Source organism: Triticum urartu, chromosome 3, assembly GCF_003073215.2.
Source record: "Triticum urartu cultivar G1812 chromosome 3, Tu2.1, whole genome shotgun sequence".
Lineage (NCBI taxonomy): Eukaryota > Viridiplantae > Streptophyta > Magnoliopsida > Poales > Poaceae > Triticum > Triticum urartu.
The window spans coordinates 40,230,307-40,237,868 of NC_053024.1; the positions used below are offsets into that span (position 1 = coordinate 40,230,307).

At 43.7% G+C, this 7,562-nt stretch overlaps 1 pseudogene; it reads right to left on the reverse strand.

Moving 5' to 3' along the window:
* Window positions 1-248: 248 nt before the first annotated feature.
* On the reverse strand, window positions 249-4,175 carry LOC125546598 (annotated as a pseudogene).
* Between the last annotated feature and the right edge of the window lie 3,387 nt (window positions 4,176-7,562).

Genomic DNA, 7,562 nt, shown 5'->3' on the forward strand with positions numbered 1-7,562 from the left:
CAGGGGGCACCGCCACCAGCGTCCCCGGGGCCAGGCCGGCCGCGGGTGCCAGCGACGGCGGCGGGGAGAAAGGGGAGAAAGGGGAGAGGGGGGCTAGAGGAGGAGGAGGTCGCCGCGCGGCCGGTCGCGAGAGGAGGGGAGAGGGGGGGTCTCAGGAAGGTTTTTCAAGTTTTCTGATTCAAGAGTCCCCAAAAATCAATTATAGAAGAATAAAATGATAGCACATATCTTGTGGAGGCAACTGTACTTCACTCAAGCCTGAATATTATGCACATGAAAAAAAACTTGCATGCTACACAAAAACCAACATAATTATAGAAAACATACCCTTCTGCATCAAAATTCTCCAAGAGTTTCACAACTGTATCCCGTGGTGTATAGGGAGTTTCTTCCAAGCCATAGAAGTTCATCCCAATAAAGTTCCCATTAGAATCTATAAGAGGGCCTCCAATCCCAGCCTAGCACAAGACAAACGTTACCAGTAGAAAAAACATGATACTTGTAAGCTGTCAGATATGCTGATGGATTAAATTAAACATACTTCCACCATGAAAATAAAATATAGTAGAAACTAACACATCGTACCTTTGTGATTTGACAAGTGGAGATCCTAAGATCTTTACAGTCGAGTTCACTTTCTTTGTTGATCGCTACCCCACTTGCAGCCATTAATTTTCCTGATTCATAGACACGCCCTATGGCTAATACCTCCGAATGAGTGCCCAGTTTTCACCTTATTGTCAATAATTGTTGTACGTGTACAGCGAAATTTATTTATAATGATGATGGCGACATTATAATGCAGATCATAATGTTGCAACATCCCTGGGACATGTCGTTTATCTGGAAGGAGCACTTCAATCTGCAATTAACGATATATGGTGAGAGTAAAGCAGTATTCAAATGAACAAGAAAAGGGTATTTAAACATTTATTAGAAGAGTAATAACCTTTAAGTTATCAGCAACCTTGCTTTCATCTTCATTACTTCTAATCAAATTTCCCGAGGTCAGAACTCTTGTGGTGAACCCATTGCAGTCTATGAATACACCTGTGCAAGCAAAAAGCCTCGCTTCTCCTACGAAAGTTAATAATTAAGAACATCAGTTAGTGATGAAACAGAAGAAAAATATACCGAAAAATAATGAGCTTACAATCAGTACGATTACCTCTGAATGAAGCGAGTGCGACAACAACTCGAGACATACTTGAAGCTACTCTTTTCTTGACTTTGTTCCAGATATCTTCACTAAATTCCTCCTCAAAACTATAACGCAGACGCTTGCCATCTGGTCATAGAAACATGGGACAATAGTTAAGGGGGTGCTAAAAATAGTAGTCAAATGTGCAAAAAAATAGAGTAATCAGTAAAAGAAAAAGAAATAACTTGCCGTCCTCCAAAACTGGTAAGGGGTAACCACGAGACCTAAACTTATCTCTTCTAGCATCCAAGGATACTGCACAACATGGTAAAATGATTGGTGACCAATGTGTTAATAATGATAAAGGAAACTGAAAGCAATGACTCACCGAAACCCCAGTCATACGGCCACCGACGAATAGAAGGCAGACTCTCAAGTATTGTATCCTCGACTCCTATTGCCACAGGGTGAAGCAATTAGTGACCATGCGTGACCAATGATCAACATGTAACATTAGAAGTGACCCAACCTGAATTTAGTTCTGGGTCACATATAGTACATATGGAAGGTTCCTGCTTTTTATTTTTCATCTCCTGCCTTGAGCTGCCTAAATGGAAAAGACGAAACAAGGAATAAGCATAACATAGAACGCCGAAAAGCACTATGAAGGTCAGGTGTGTATTCTCACAAACTCACATAGCATATCCATATACTTAGTATGAACTAAATAGCACAGCCTACAATATGATAGTATCATAATAAGTATAAGCTTAAAACTAAAGATGTGTACTGCTGGTAAGGATTATACAGATGATCATCGAAAATAACATTGATGATGATGAATTGGCTGACAGTGCATAATTTAACTGTTTTTAAGGAGTGAGTCTATTTTCCTTGCCTTCTAAATCGGACTTGTGAGATTCAGGAGATAGTCGTGCCTTGCTTGCGCCTCTTTCAGTTTTACTACCTCTTTTCTTACTTGTATCCCTGCAGCAAAATGCAATATACTCATGAGTAAATCCACAAGAGTAAAACATAGATCATAGGTATGCATCACTACCAAAAAACTATAAAACTGAAGTGCCAAACAGTGGCAAGATGGAAAAAATAGGAATTGAACCCAGATGGTACTAAAAATTTCAACAACAGAGAAAATGGTGAAAATACTATATCAATACTAAAGGAACCTTGACTACTTCCCATTTAAACAAGTATAATAGGTTCAACATGGACACCAGATTCCTAATCGAGTACACAACAACTGTAAGACGGGCTTGACAAGACTGGTGATATATATGGATGCAAGTGTTAAGGTAACTCTGCTACTTGTTCAGTTCACATGGAGCAAATAACCAATTTGTTATAAAGGCAAATGCTCTCAAATGAAGATCACCTACCAAATGCCATTATAAGCTACAAAAGCATCAAAACAGCTAATAAGCCATCATATTGGCGCAGACACACACATTTCAAAATTGTTTGACATTCAACATGGTTTCTAGTACAGTTATGTATGAAGTTTGAATTTGTTTCCGCCAAACATCGGCTGTTGATGTGCAATATTATTGTTCAGTACTTCACTTCCTATGTTTGTTGATGTGTAGTCAGCTCCCTGGAAACTCCAGCATGAACAATAAGTTCGCAACAAGCAAACGAGATGTCCTACGGTTATCCAGATATTGCTTTGGTTAGACTACGCCTGCTGTTATCCAGCATAGAATGCGACTAGAGGTGACAGTTATAGCAAATTAACCAAAAGAGTGTATGATGCAAATTTATCTACCTCATAAAGAGCAAGAGACCACTATTATACCAAGTGCAATCTAGATTGAATGCATACAAACTAGTAAGCTCGAATAGGGAAGGACAAAGAAGCATATATAAGCCAATCAGAGATTCCGTGTCGCATGAGTGTAGAAGACATACCAGCACGGGGGTGTTCTCCTAAAATTCATCAGAAGTTCAAGAATTTTATTCCTTGGTAGGAACGGAGTCTCTTCCTTAGAATAAAAGTTCATCCCGACAAAGTCACCATTAAAATCAACAAGGGGCCCTCCAACTCCAGTCTAGCAAAAGAATAAAGTGACGCTGAGGCAAGCACACAAATTTAGTGATCCTGAACAAAGTTTGCATTACTGAAAATAGGGATACTTTTAGTGCCCCCAAAAGATATAGTTCAGTGCATATGTTGGTAGCCACTGATAATATGACATTATTAATTTATTTCATGCAGAAAAGTAAAGAGAGAAATGAACTGTGCACCATAGTGATTTCACATGTGGAGATGGCAAGCTCCTCGCGGTAAATTCTCTTCCCATTGTCAGTCAACATCCCAGCTGTGGCCATTAATTTGCATGAGTCGAAGCAACGCCCAACAGCAACTACTTCACTATGAGGCTCAAATTGCCGCTGATGATCTAGAAATGCTGCGCGAAAAACATGGAAGGGCGCGATGCTGATAACAGCAACATTGTATTTTAAGTCATAGTAGTCCAACCATCCCATGGAAAGATGATTATTTGGAAGGCGCACTTTAATCTGCAATGATAATAAAGCACCACAACATGAATACACATCAGTTCGCAGAATGGTTACCACGATCGCAAATCAGCAAGCAACAAACAGAGCACAGGAAAATGGGCAGTACCAACCATCATATCTTGAAAGATCTTGCTATCATCATCAGTAGATCTAAGCAAACTTAACGAAGTCAAGAAACTTGTAGTAGTTGAATTGCTCTCAATAATTATGCCCGTGCACGCAAAATATACCGACTTTCCTGCACAGATCGTGATTACAATTTTTCAGTCACAAGCAACATAACTAATGATCAGGTACAAATTTGCAACCAAAGCCGACTTGTATAATCACCGTTATCTTTATGGAATGAAGCGAGCGACACAACACTGTCATCAATGTGTGCCGCGACTTCTTCGCTGAGTAGACTCCAGGCACCTCCACCGGAATCGCTTGAGGCGCCGAATTCCTCTTCGAGAGGATTGACTCGAATCATATTTTCTAATTCAGGAAGCATTATTAAACACAGCTCTGTTCGAGTGCTATAGTACAAATCGTACTTGCAGAAAAGAAAGTAGTAGCAAAATTGAAATCAATCCTCACCGCTACTTATGCGCATTTTTTTGCGTTTTTTATTCGAGCATCCAGGTTGAACATCCCCTCGCTCGATCTGCATCTTTCTAGCCTGGAGAAGAAGCAAGAAATCTGAGTCGTCATTAGGAGTACAAACATTATACGAAGTTGGTAGGCTAGATTGTTGAGTATGGATACGTTTGGACAGAGCCGCCCGCCCAGGGCCCTCTTATCTCGAAGCTAGTCGGTGGCGAGGTCGAGCCGAGAGGCGGCGACACGGGATAGAAGGGTCCGGCAACGTCGATCTGCTAGAGTAGGAGCTCGATAGATGTGGCCGGCGGTAGAGGACGTGATCAATTGCGGGGCCGCTGCGGGGCGAGAGGAAAGGCGGCGCGGGTGAAACCTAGCATTTTACTCGGAGCATCTATTTTCAGTAGGGGTGATGTAATCAATTTGTGCTTGAGTAAAATTTACATCATCAAAAAGTGAATTTTTACATCACCAAAAACCTCCAACTCGATGTAAAATACTCCCTCCGTCCCAAAATTCTTGTCTTAGATTTGGCTAAATACAGATATATCAAGTCACGTTTTAATATTAGATACATCCATACCTAAACATATCTAAGACAAGAATTTTGGGACGGAGGGAGTAGAACATTATAGTGCTCCAATAGGTGATGTAAAATAAGACAACCGCACAACTACCGCTCCACAATTTCATACATATTAGAACCAAATAACATCAAAATCATCTCAAATAAATCCTAAATCATCTAAAAAAATCTAAACCATCTCAAATAAATCATCACAGTATTCGAAGATGGTAGCCGCACCAGTCATAGAGGCCTTTCCTCCACCTCATTGACGCATGCCGGTAGGAGGCTGCCCATAATTTCAGCGAGGCAGCGCCGATGACGCCGACCGAAGCAGCGACCGCTCGGCTCGATCACGGCGGTCGCACACCTGCCCACGGTAGCTCCGGCGGCCATAAGACTACTCTAGAGGACGGCCATGAGTTCTGAGAGCCATCACAGGCACCGTCAATAGGCAAATCGGCCCAAACGCTGCACGGCAGCGGATCCAAATCGGCGCGGCGGTGGGACCTCCAGCGGCCGCCCGGGGTGATGGGGGTGGGGCGGCGAGGTCATGGCGAACCCAGGGGAGGATGGACGAGCGATGGCCGCAGCCTTGCCAGTCGAAATCGCCGGCGGCGGTGGTCGGGTGGAGGAGCGGGCGCGCGACAATTGGGGTTGCACTCGTTTTGCTCGAGAGGCCCAAGTGATGCAATTTTACAACACGGAGAAAATTCGAGTAAAAATTTTTACATCTACATTATGTGTTGTAGCATCATTTTTCTGCCTTTGTGATGTAAAAATCAGTTATTTTTACATCTACATTATCTATTAAAGATGCCCTCAATCGTTGAAATTTACCTGACATATAAGTAAGACCCAATCCCCCGTACGGATCTTTTTTTTTCTCCGAATCTGGAGCACAAATGCACCCACAAAAACAGTGCACTCTGAAAAATACTAAAAAATATATTTGAAAAACTGTTTTTTATGAACATCAACAGTTTCTCAAACACCCTGGAAAATACTGTCATGGAAAGACATCTGTAGAGATGTGTGCAGAAAAAAAGTGCTCCAAAATGCGTCTTTTGATCATCGATTTTTGTATTTTGTACATGCCTCCACGGATGTCATTTCAAGGTGCAATTTTGCAGGATGTTAGAAATTTTGTTGACGTTCATCCACAAAAAGTACAGATTTTTCTGATTTTATTAACTTTTTTTTTAGAATCTACTGTTCCTGTTCATGCAGATGTGATTGAGCTCAGAGCAGATTATCCTTGTCCTTTTTTCTCATTCCTCTCGAGGTTTTTTTTTTTTGCCTCCGGGGAAATTATAAGGATACACGTGTAGTTCTGTGAAGTATGATTGCATATATCAATTTCAAGGTATGAGATAGCTAACCGGGCTTGCTGCTTGGTAGACACGCTCTGCAGCGATGGCATTCCCATTTTTTCACCCATCAAACCAACTCTTAACAAAGCATACCGTTTTCTCTCAAAAGATCAGCCACTACTTCACCGGTAAAAGCAAACTCTTGACATTGCCACTAGCAAACCGTACCAACAAGATGAAGAGTTTCCATGCTGACATGCCCAATTCGGGCACTATATTGATACCCTAATATGACCGGACTTAGACACCTAAATTGAGTTGTATTAAACCCTTAATTGACCTCTAGTCAACCCTATCAAACCTTAGTCGACACCCAATTCGAGCAATATGAAAACCTAAATCGGACCCTAAACCAAACCTTAGTCGACACACACTACTGTTGGAGAACGTTGCAGAAAATAAAAAATTTCTACGCTTCACCAAAATCAATCTATGGAGTCATCTAGCAACGAGAGAGAGGAGCGCATCTACATACCCTTGTAGATCGTGAGCGGAAGCGTTCAAGAGAACGGGGATGATGGAGTCGTACTCGCCGTGATCCAAATCACCAATGACCAAGTGCCGAACGGACGACACCTCCGCTTTCAACACACGTATGGTTGGGGAAGACGTCTCCTCCTTCTTGATCCAGCAAGAGGGAAGGAGAGGTTGATGGAGATCCAGCAGCACGACGGCGTGGTGGTGGATGCTGCGAGGATCTCGGCAGGGCTTCGCCAAGCTCAGCGAGAGAGAGAGGTGTTACGGGAGGGAGAGGGAGGCGCCAGGGGATAGGGTGTGGATGCCCTCCCTCCCCCCTCTTTATATAGGCCCCTAGGGGGGGCGCCGGCCCTAGGAGATGCATCTCCAAGGGGGGCGGCGGCCAAGGGGGGTGGCTTGCCCCCCAAGCCAAGTGGGGCGCCCCCACCCCTAGGGTTTCCCAACCCTAGGCGCAGGGGAGGCCCAAGGGGGGCGCACCAGGCCACCAAGGGCTGGTTCCCCTCCCACTTCAGCCCATGGGGCCCTCCGGGATAGGTGGCCCCACCCGGTGGACCTCCGGGACCCTTACGGTGGTCCTGGTACAATACCGATTAACCCCACAACTTTCCCGATGGCCGAAACTCGACTTCCTATATATAAATCTTTACCTCCGGACCAATCCGGAACTCCTCGTGACGTCCGGGATCTCATTCGGGACTCCGAACAACTTTCGGGTTACTGCATACTAATATCTCTACAACCCTAGCGTCACCGAACCTTAAGTGTGTAGACCCTACGGGTTCGGGAGACATGCAGACATGACCGAGACGACTCTCCGGTCAATAACCAACAGCGGGATCTGGATACCCATGTTGGCTCCCACATGCTCCTCGATGATCTCATCAGA